Source organism: Gekko japonicus, unplaced genomic scaffold, assembly GCF_001447785.1.
Source record: "Gekko japonicus isolate JY-2015 unplaced genomic scaffold, Gekko_japonicus_V1.1 scaffold892, whole genome shotgun sequence".
NCBI classification, from domain to species: Eukaryota; Metazoa; Chordata; class Lepidosauria; order Squamata; family Gekkonidae; genus Gekko; species Gekko japonicus.
In genome coordinates, this window is record NW_015174869.1 from 104467 (window position 1) to 115893 (window position 11427).

Genomic DNA, 11427 nt, shown 5'->3' on the forward strand with positions numbered 1-11427 from the left:
GAAGAGGAGGAGGAGGAGGAAGGAGAAGAAGAGGAGGAGGAAGAAGAGGAAGAAGAATAAGATGAGGAGGAGGAAGAAGGAGAAGAAGAGGAGAAGGAGGAGGAAGAGGAAGAAGAAGAGGAGGAGGAGGAGAAAGAAGAGGAGGAGGAGAAGGAAGAGGAAGAAGAAGAGGAGGCGGAGGAAGGGGAAGAAGAGGAGGAGGAGGAAGAAGGGGAAGAAGAAGAGGAGGAGGAGGAAGAAGGGGAAGAAGAAGAGGAGGAGGAGGAAGAAGGGGAAGAAGAAGAGGAGGAGGAGGAAGAAGGGGAAGAAGAAGAGGAGGAGGAGGAAGAAGAGGAGGAGGAGGAGGAGGAGATTGGATTTATACCTCGCCCTTCACTCGGAGTCTCAGAGCGGCTTACAAACTCCTTTCCCTTCCCCTCCCCACAACAGACACCCTGTGAGGTCGGTGGGGCTGAGAGAGCTCTTTCCAGAACCGCCCTTTCAAGGACAGCTCTTGTCAGAATGATAGCTTGCCCAAGGTCATCCAGCAGCTGCAAGTGGAGGAGTGGGGAATCAAACCCAGTCCTCCCAGATTAGAGTCCACACACTTCACCACGACACCAAACTGGCTAGAGATTTTAGGGGATTGAAACCTGGGGAGGGCAGGATTTGGGGAGAGACCTCAGCAGGGCCTAGCGCCATAGAGTCCACCTGCCGAAGCAGCCATTTTCTCCAGAGGAGCTGACCTTGGTTGCCTGGAGATCGACTGCAATAGCCGCAGGTCTCCAGGCACCACCTGGAGGTCGGCAGGGCTCTCTGAAACCCCAGAAGACTTAGTGGGGGGGGAATAGGAACCTGTTTCCCCCTCCTCAGGCCCGGAATCTCCTGCCTCGGCCCAGAGGTGAACAAACTGGATGCAGTGAAGACTTTTGTGGCCCCATAAGCTGACACACACACACACACACACACACCCTCTCTCTCTCTCTCTCTCTCTCTCTCTCTCTCTCTCTCTCTCTCTCTCTCTGGGTTGCCTCTTTTCCCCCGCCCCCAATACACGCACACATGTGCCAGCTGCTGGGTTCCGCGGTCATTAATTGCGACCCTTCGCCCTAATGAGCCCGGCTGTCTCCAGGAACAAGCCTTAACAAGGAGTTCATTAAGTGCCCCCCAAAGAGTCTCTCCAGCCGCCACGGCCGGCCGCACGGAGCACATGAATGCGGCAGGAGTGCTTCCTCACAAGAGCCATTGATGCAGGAAGCGGGGCGGGGGGATTCTAAGGATGGGCCCAAAGGACCTCTCCTTGTTCGGCTGGGCCTCCGTCCCACTTCCGTGCCTTGTTGAAGAGCTCCGGGAGGATTTTGTTCGGCCCCCTAAGCGACGCTCCCTCTCAGCTGTGGAGTCTTGTGAGCAAAAGTGCTACTTTGTGAGCTGCTGGCATGAAAGTGGTGAGCGAGCGATTGGGCCGCTGCATCAGTCGGTTTGCTCTGGAGCCCTTCTTCCTGAGCGAAGGCAAAAATCTGTGAGCTGGAGGCTCAAAAACAGTGAACTAGCTCACAGGAACTCATCTTAGAAGGAACACTGCCCCCCCCCCCAGGCTCCTGGTTTATCCAGTTATGGTTGCCACCCTCCAGGTGGGGCCCGGAGATCTCTGGGAATTTCAACTGATCTCCAGACAATAGAGATGTTTATTTATTTACTTCTTTGTACTCTGCCTTTGTCCCCAACGGAGACCCCAAAGCAGCTGATGTCATTCTCCTCTCTTCTGTTTTATCATCACAATGACCCTGCGAGGTAGGTCAGGGTGAGAGGGCGTGACTGGCCCGTGGTCACCCCAGCTACCACGGAGTAGGGATTCAAAACTAGGCCTCCCAGATCCTAGCACTTTGACACACACTAAGAGCGTGAGTTCAGTGCAGTGGTTAGGAGCGCAGACTCTAATCTGGGAGAACCGGGTTTATTCCCCACTTCCCCACATGCAGCGGCTGGGGTGACCTTGGGGTCGGCACAAATTTTGAGCTGTTCTGGAAAGAGCAGTCCTCCAAAGAGCTCTCTCAGCCCCCCACCGACCTCACATGGTGTCTGTTATGGGGAGGGGAAGGGAAGGGGATTGTAAACCACTCAGAGACTCCTTTGGGTAGTGAAGGGCAGATATAAGTCCAATCTCTTCTTCTTCTAAATAACATACTTTCAATACAAGTCTCAATGCACTTTGCAACTGGATTTTGGGCCAATTCCACTCGCAAATGGTAGCTGAAGTGGATTGAAATGGCATTATTTAGCATTGTGTCAAAGCACCCATGTACAGTTTGGTCCTATACCCAGCCTTTGTCGCCAACAGGGACCCAAAACAGCTTACATCACTCTCCTCTTCTCCATCTTATCCTCACAACAAACCTCTGAGGTAGGCTAGGCCAAGAATGTGTGACAGGCCCAAGGTCACCCAGCAAGCTTTCACAGCAGAGTGGGGATTCAAACTGGGGTGTCCCAGATTCTAGTCTGATGCTTTTAACCATTACACCACATTGGCTCTGAGATCTGTTTCCCCTGAGGAAAGTGGCTAATGCGAAAAGGCCTTCGTAAGAACATCAGAAAAACCCTGCAGGATCAGACCAGTGGTCCGTCTAATCCATTATCTGGTGGCCAACCAGTTCCTCTGGAGAGCCAACAACAGGGCAGAGAGGCCGAGGCCTTCATAAGAACATCCAAAGAGCCCTGCTGGATCAGACCAGTGGTCCATCTAGTCCAGCATCCCGTCTCACACAGTGGACAACCAGTTCCTCTGGAGGGTCAACAACAGGGCACAGAGGCCGAGGCCTTCATAAGAACATCCAAAGAGCCCTGCTGGATCAGACCAGTGGTCCATCTAGTCCAGCATCCCGTCTCACACAGTGGACAACCAGTTCCTCTGGAGGGTCAACAACAGGGCACAGAGGCCGAGGCCTTCATAAGAACATCAGAAGAGCCCTGCTGGATCAGACCAGTCCTTCTCATCCAGCCTCCTGTCTCACACTGGAGAGCCAACAAACAGGGCACAGAGGATAAGATCGTCCCTTGATGTTGCTTCCCGGCCCTGGTATTCAGAGGTTTACTGCCTGTGAATATGCAGGCTCCCTTTAGACATCGTGGCTAGTGGCCACCAATGGACCTCTCCTCCAGGAATCTAACTTCCTTTAAAAGCCGTCTACGTTTATGGCCATTGCTACATCCGCTGGCACTGAATTCCACAGTTCAATTACTCACTGAGAACAGAACTATTTCCTTTGGTCTGTCCTGAACCTATTTCCCACCGACCTCACAAGGGTGTCTGTTGTGGGGAGGGGAAGGGAAAGGAGTTTGTAAGCCGCTCTGAGACTCTGAGTGAAGGGCGGGGTATAAATCCAATCTCCTCCTCCTCCTCCTCCTCCTCCTCCTCCTCTTCTTCTTCTTCCTCCAAACTTCTTTTAGACGGCTTTATGCAAATTGTACGCAGATCTTACAACCAATGCTCCCTCTAAGCTGTGGAGTCTTGTGAGCAAATATTCTGCTTTGTGAGCGACTGGCATTGAAGTTGTGAGTGAGCAGTTTGGCTACCGCATAAATCAGTTGGCTCTGGAGCCACATCCTTCCTGAGCTAAGACAAAAATGTGTGAGCCAGAGGCTAAGAAACTGTGAGCTGGCTCACACTAACTCAGCTTAGAGGGAACATTGCTTACAACCTCATGGTTTTCTTCTTAGGAGCTGACTTGGGGGGACCTTCAGCTGGACACGTTCCTAAAAAAACCGATCTGTAAGCCCGAGACGTTATTAAGTACAATCTTTAGTTCACCCTGCTCCCTGTCCATCGGTACGGTTAAACACACACTCTGCGTGCCATTCGGGCGTTGAATCTCGCTTGCCAAAACTCCTTCTGGTCAGACCGCCCGAAATGAGATTTGTCAGCGAAAGGTTAGCCGATCTCCCCTCTCTAATTAGAAAGCGCATCACCCAATTATCTCAATTATCAGACATTAGGAAAGATCTGAAGTCTGCCCAGAGGGAGGAGGGAAGGTTGACATTAAAAGGGGGGGGAAAGCTTTTAAAGATTTGCTAAACAGCTAAAAATGCATTTGAATCCCACACATGTAAAAAAAAGACCCCAGAACCTGTGCTTAAAATCAGATTTGGTTTGGGTTCTGACGGTCTGTTCCTGCTGCGACTTCTGGACGATTTGCAAATTGTGATTTGAATGGATGCGACAATCTGGGTTGCGAACGTTTTAATTTTTGATTTTTGCAATGATTGCAAACTTTGCTTTTCTGGAGGAGGACTTTTTCGTTCTTGCTGATGTCATGTTCTGGGGCAACAAGAAGGACCAAACAGCTGTATATAATGGACAGGAATGAAAAATAAGTCCCTGGGGTTCTGGATGCATTTCAGTGAAAAAGCTCTACTTTATTAAGTGATTTCAGGAATGCTACAAGACAAACTCCAAGGCAGCTGCCCCATTTTTAAGCATGCAAACACTACACCCCAAACATGCCGCACTCCCAATGATAGGCTATTTACATAATACTATTTCTCTATTGGTCAACTCCAGGATCCTAGTAAGCTATTGTTCTGGGGAAACAAGCTCCACCAGATCCAGGTACAAGTTCAGGGATGACTCATACTCAGTACACAACACACACACACACCCTTTTGCTTCCTTTTTGTTAGGTAGTCTTTCGCTTCCCTTCTCTCAGGGGATCATGCAAAGTGTCACTGGTGTGTGTGTGCGCGTGTGTATGCTATTTTTCATCCCTAAATCACGATTCCCAGGATTCTTTGGGAGAAGCCATAACAGATAAAGTGGACCTCTGAATCCCAAAGCCAGAAGGCAACATCAGGGGAAGGCCTCGACCCCTAGGCCTTGTAGTTGGCCCTCCAGAGGAACTGTTTGGCCACTGCATGAGACAGGAGGCTGGACTCGATGGACCACTGGTCTGATCCAGCAGGGGTCTTCCTATGTTCTTATGAAGGCCTCGGCCTCTGTGCCCTGTTGTTGGCCCTCCAGAGGAACTGGTTGGCCACTGTGTGAGACGGGATGCTGGACTAGATAGACCACTGGTCTGATTCAGCAGGGCTCTTCTGATGTTCTAATGAGGGCCTCGGCCTCTATTGCCCTGTTGCTGGATCTCCAGAGGAACTCGTTGGCCGCAGTGTGAGACAGGATGCTGGACTAGATGGACCCCTGGTCTGATCCAGCAGGGCTCTTCTTATGTTCTCATGAAGGCCTTGGCCTCTCTGCCCTGTTGTTGGCCCTCCAGAGGAACTGGCTGCCCACTGTGAGACAAGATGCTGGACTAGATGGACCCCTGGTCTGATCCAGCAGGGCTCTTCTTATGTTCTCATGAAGGCCTTGGCCTCTCTGCCCTGTTGTTGGCCCTCCAGAGGAACTGGTTGTCCCCCGTGTGAGACAGGATGCTGGACTAATGGGCCCCTGTTCTGATCCAGCAGGGCTCTTCTGATGTTCTTATCAGGGGAAGGCCTCGGCCTCCATGCCCTGTTGTTGGCCCTCCAGAGGAACTGGCTGGCCACAAGATGCTGGACTAGATGGACCACTGCTCTGATCCAGCAGGGCTCTTCTGAGGCTCTTAAGGAACTCACTTCTTGAGGGAGAGAGTTTCAAAGTTTGGGGGAGCACTGAAAAAGGAAAGGTGTTGGCAGGCAGCATGGTGCCCAAGGGCGCCACGTCGGGGACCCCTGTTGTATGGAGCTGCAGCACAGCAAGGTCCTCTCTTGTCATTTGGTCAATTATGGGCAATTCCGCACTAGACCTTAAATCCTGGTTCAACCTTGTCCCCGAACTTACATTCTACACTACATTCAGGGCTTTTGTTGTAGAAAAAGTCCAGCAGGAACTCATTAGCATAATAGGCCACACCCCTGACTGCATCACTCATTAGCATATTAGGCCGCACCCCCATGTTACCAGAAGTGTGGTCATCCAGCCACACCCACCTTTTGCTTCTTATTCTGTTTACCTTGTTTGTTGTCAAAACCCAGGGCCTTTTTTTGTAGCAGGAACTCCATTGCATGTTAGGCCACACACCCCTAATGTAGCCAATCCTAATGAGTTTCTGCTGTTGGGTGTGGCCTATTATGCTAATGAGTTCCTGCTGGGTGTGGCCAACTTGGGAGCCAGCTGGGACTCCGTTCCTGTGCGTTCCTGCCCAAAAATAGCCCTGACTACATTCAAATTCACCGCTGTAATTATCTTGGGGTATTTTTTGTTTCCAAATTACATTGAGGTCACCCCGGTTTCGCCCCACACTTGCCCCGGGATAGATGGATGCTGTTATAACCAATAGTCCCTCTAAGCTGTGGAGTCTTGTGAGCAAAAATTCTACTTTGTGAGCTACTGGCATTAAAGTTGTGAGTGAGTGATTCGGCTACTGCATGAATTAGTTTGGTCTGGAGCCCTCCTTCCTGAGCGAAGACAAACAATGTGTGAGCCAGAGGCTAAAAAACCGAGTTAGCTCACACTAAGCTTAGAGGGGACACTGTATTCGAGTTCACCCCTGTAATTATCTCGTGGTATTTTTTGTTTCCACCTTATATTAAGGTCACCCCGGTTTCGCCCCACACTTGTCCTGGGATAAACAAATGCTGTTATAACCGGGGATAAATGCAAGGTATTGTGTCGCGAGTTGAACTCTGATAATACCAGGGCGGAAATCCAAAGGCGGGTAATACCACGGCGGAAATCCATGGGCGGAAAGGACCTATGAATACAAATGCATCTGTTTTTAAAATCAACAACAAAACATAAGAGCAAGCAGACAAAAAACACTGCAAAGGTAAAACGTGTTCCTTTGCCACAACTAGCCGTAAACGTGGTTCAGGATATGTCACTCACCGATAAGACCAGAACTGAATCTTGGAAATATGGGAAAGCCTGGCGAGTTCTTATACCCCCCTTCTCCTCTCCATCCGCCAAACATCTTCTGGTCGATAGCGGCAAATCTCAAGACGCGGCATTAACGGCCGTAAATTGTGCTTAACCATCTACGGTGTTCGCTTCTATTCCCCCGACGGTGTGGAGCAGGTGGCTCTTTGGAGCAGGGGGTTTGTTAGGAGAAGACCGGAGGCCAGGCGCTTCCTCGCCGGCAGAGGAGACGGTGCCAACATTTGGGACCGTGAGAGCAAAAGAGAGAAAAAGGATTTAAAAAATCTAGCTTTGCCATCGTCGGACGTTGCCATTTGAAATCTATGAGCTCGTCCTGCCGTTCCAAGCCAGCACGGTTCCTCACCCGTAAAATAGATGCACTTACGATGTCATATTTTAAAAATAAAAAATAAAAAATGACAGGCCTGGATATTCTGAGGTTGAAGAGGGAGAAAGGGGGGGTATGCTCCCCAGCTTTTGGACACAAGGCCGGTACCGTTTTAATGAGCCCCCAATAGACAATTTGAGGCCAGCCTGCAAATACGCTCTTTCTCTGCCTTCATCGGCTCAGCCGTTGTCCGAGGCCCGGAGACCCGCTGTCAATTTAATTTGGCAACTAAAATTTACGACCGCCATTTTGCCCGTCCAGATGTATAATTTATTTGTGTCACAGGTCATTTATTAAATTCTCCTCCAGACCCCATCTTTGTCTTCATTTCCGCGTCAGCCCCTCCTAACGCCGGCGAGCACCTTCAATGCGCCAATGTATGCTCCCCCCCAATCTTCCACCGCTCCGTGGCGGTCAGTCGATAGACACAGGGGGGTAGTTCTGGTCTCATTACAGGCCACCGATTTCGGACGGATGATGGAGTGGCGCTCGCAGTGCCATCTGTACACGGGATCCCGTTCTCTTTTGTCTTTTCTGGACGCTTTTGGGAAGATGGATGAGATCCATCTGCAGGAGGGGGGGGAAGGCCTGCCTTTCGGGAGCGGGGGGGGTTTCAGGTGAAGAAATGAACTGCGGAAGAGAGGAATCGCCCCGACGCGCGGCCTGGATTCCAACTGACAGCCCAGATCTAAATTCCCGTCCTGATTCCAACAGTGCCGTATCGAAAGAAACAGAGTTTTGGAAGAAAGGTTGACCTCGCGGGGGGGGGGATGTTCTTCTGTAGACCGAGGTCCGGAATGGAACAATAGCCCCCCGTGATCCTGAAGGATGGGTTGCAACGCTGGCCCGGGGACAAAGGAACCCCAATGTCAGCACTTCCAAAAGACGTAGGGGGGCTTTCCTGTCTCCCCTTCCGTCAAGACTCATTCATACAAACGGTGGGCGCAGCCGTAACCGCTGCTGAGTCAAGCGTTTTGCTCTTCCGGACGCTCAAACAAGTTCTTGTCAGGCCCGGAGTATTAACTTGGAGGCAGGGGAAATGCTTAAAAATTAAGTATAAGATGCATAAAAGTCAGCAGACTCTGGATTCTGCCACAGTTTGCTGTCTGTCAGGCTGGAGGGGGGTGTCCCCAACGTGGTGCCCCCGGGCACCGCAATGCCCCCTGACACTTTTCCTGGCACCCGCCAAACACTTTGAGGAAGTGAGTAGGGCTAGATGGGCCTTTTGCCCTGCAGGGCTTCTGATTGGCTGCGCAGATGGAAAGGCATCCCGTTCAACAGGAAGTGCACCTGAAACATTGAAGAGTTACAGTTAGAGTGACCTATGACCTCTCTCCCTGATAGCTGGTGGTTGGCTCCACCTCATAGTGCAGGTGTTTTGTGATTGGCTCCGCCCCCTGCGGCAGCCATTTTATGTCTAGCTTCGCCTCCTGTGACCACCATTTTTGTGACTGTGCCCAACGGCAGGGGTGAGAATCCAAAGGTGCCTGAAGGTTCAAAAAAAGGCAGGGGCCCTGAGAGGGCACTCAATGAAGTGCCACGGAGCCCACCAACACCTTCCTTGGCGTTGCAACGCCCAGTAGGTGAGGCCAGACGGAGCTGTAGCCCAGCTGGACTACTGATTTGCCATTGAAAATCTGACTGACGAGGCAGATTAAAATACCGTTGTTTCTGTGGCCACTGCCACCACGGTGTTTGTTTTATTCTCTCTCATCTCTCTCCCAATGGATTTTTAAAATTACTCTTGTTCTCCCCTGCGATTGGCCTCCTCTGTGTGGGGGCAGTCCCGCCCTCCTGTGGCAGCCATTTTGTGCTTGCGCCCACCGGGGACCCCTGGAATAGACAAATTGGAAGAGAAGAAGAAGAGGAAGAAGAGGAGGAGGAGGAAGAGGAGGAGGAGGAAGAGGAGGAGGAGGAAGAGGAGGAGGAGGAAGAAGAAGAAGGGAAGGAGGAGGAAGAGGAGGAAGAGGAGGAAGAGGAGGAGAATAAGAGGAGGAGAAGAAAAAGAAGAAGAGGAGGGGGAGGGGGAGGAGATTGGATTTTTACCACACTCTTCATTCAGAGTCTCACACTTTCTTACAAACTCCTCTCCCTTCCTCTCCCCACAACAGACGCCCTGTGAGGCAGGTGGGGCTGAGAGAGCTCTGACAGAAACTGCTCTTGCGAGAACAGCTCTGAGAAAACGGTGGCTTGCCCAAGGTCACACCAGCAGCTGCACGTGTCAGAGTGGGGAATCAAACCCGATTCTTCCAGATTAGAGTCCGAGCTCCTAACCGCTACACTAAACTTGCCCATAATGAAGTTGGAAAACTACGAACTCTGTGAGAATCTGTGGTATGGATGGGATTTTGGCTGAAAGACGTGAGTCCAGAGGTTGGATCCAGGGTAAACGTTCCACTAGCGGAAGGCACACTTCCAACAGCGGAACGGTGATACGGACCACAGGGTCCCGCCTGGTTTATCCAAGTAAGTTTGTGAATCACTTAGAACAGTGGGATTCGAATAGTTCAGACTTGCATAGTTTGTGGAAACTTCCCAAATCCAAATGTCCATCCCAAACCACCATTTAGCAGTCTGTCTTTTAAGAATAATGTAAGGAGCAAAGAGAAGAACGAACCCAGGTTTTTTACAGCCGGCTAAGGAAGTGGTGTGTATGGCGGGGTGCAATGATGTTATTGCATTTGCAAGAACCGAATCGAACTTTTAAGCCGTCTGTTTCCCAGAGCAGCCAACCGGAGACGCTTAGGAAGTTCCCACGCAGGATAGGAAGGCAGCACACCAGACCCTGCAAATGTCACCCCTTACCCTGTCATCCTGCCCACTTCCCCAGCATTCAGGTACACTGCTGCTGCGCATGGAAGTTCCATTCCTGTGTAGCCGGAGACAGGCATTTCCTTCATCCCTTTTCCTTTCGTAAAGTTACCATCCATTCTGCATTTCAGGACCCAGGATTGGAAAACTGGCTGGGAGGTGGAGTGAATGAGTTCGCCCCCCCTAGATCTGCAATGACAGATTGCTGATTGCCCATTCCAAGTCACATCTGACAAAGAGAGTTTTAACTCTCGAAAGCTCGTCAAAAACCCCACTCAAATCTTATTGGCTTCTAAGGTGCTACTGGATCCGAACCTAGCTCTTCTACAGCTGGGGATGCCACCCTCCAGGTGGGATCTGGGGACCTTCCCCCAATTCCAGTTCACCTCCAGTGTTCCCTCTAAGCTGAGTTAGTGTGAGCAAAGGAGCAAAGAGAAGAAAGAACCCTGGCTTTTACAGCCACCTAAGGAAGTGGTGTGTATGGTGGGTTGCTATGATGTCATTCCATTTGCAAGAACCGAATCAAACTTTTAAGCCGTCTGTTTCCCAGAGGAGCCAACCGGAGACCCTTAGGAAGTTCCCACGCAGGATAGGAAGGCAGCACACCAGACCCTGCAAATGTCACCCCTTACCCTGTCATCCGGCCCACTTCCCCAGCATTCAGGTACACTGCTGCTGCGCATGGAAGTTCCATTCCTGTGTAGCCGGAGACAGGCATTTCCTCCATCCCTTTTCCTTTCGTAAAGTTACCATCCATTCTGCATTTCAGGACCCAGGATTGGAAAACTGGCTGGGGGGTGGAGTGAATGAGTTCGCCCCCCCCAGATCTGCAATGACAGATTGCTGATTCCCCATTCCAAGTCACATCTGACAAAGGGAGTTTTAACTCTCGAAAGCTCGTCAAAAACCCCACTCAAATCTTATTGGCTTCTAAGGTGCTACTGGATCCGAACCTAGCTCTTATACGGCTGGGGATGCCACCCTCCAGGTGGGATCTGGGGACCCCCCCCCAATTCCAGCTCACCTCCACCAGTGTTCCCTCTAAGCTGAGTTAGTGTGAGCTAGCTCACAGTTTTTTAGCCTGCGGCTCACACATTTTTGCCTTAGCTCAGGAAGGAGGGCTCCAGAGCAAACTAATTTATGCAGCAGCCAAATTGCTCGCTCACAACTTTAATGCCAGGAGCTCACAAAGCAGGATTTTTGCTCGCAAGACTCCACAGCTTAGAGGGAACATTAGATCAGTTCCCCTGGAGAAGAAGGCGGCTTTGGAGGGTGGACTCTGTGTCATCGTACCCCACCGAGGTCCGTGTCCTCCCCAGGCTCCATCCCCAAATCTCCAGGAGTTCCCCCAACCTGGATCTGG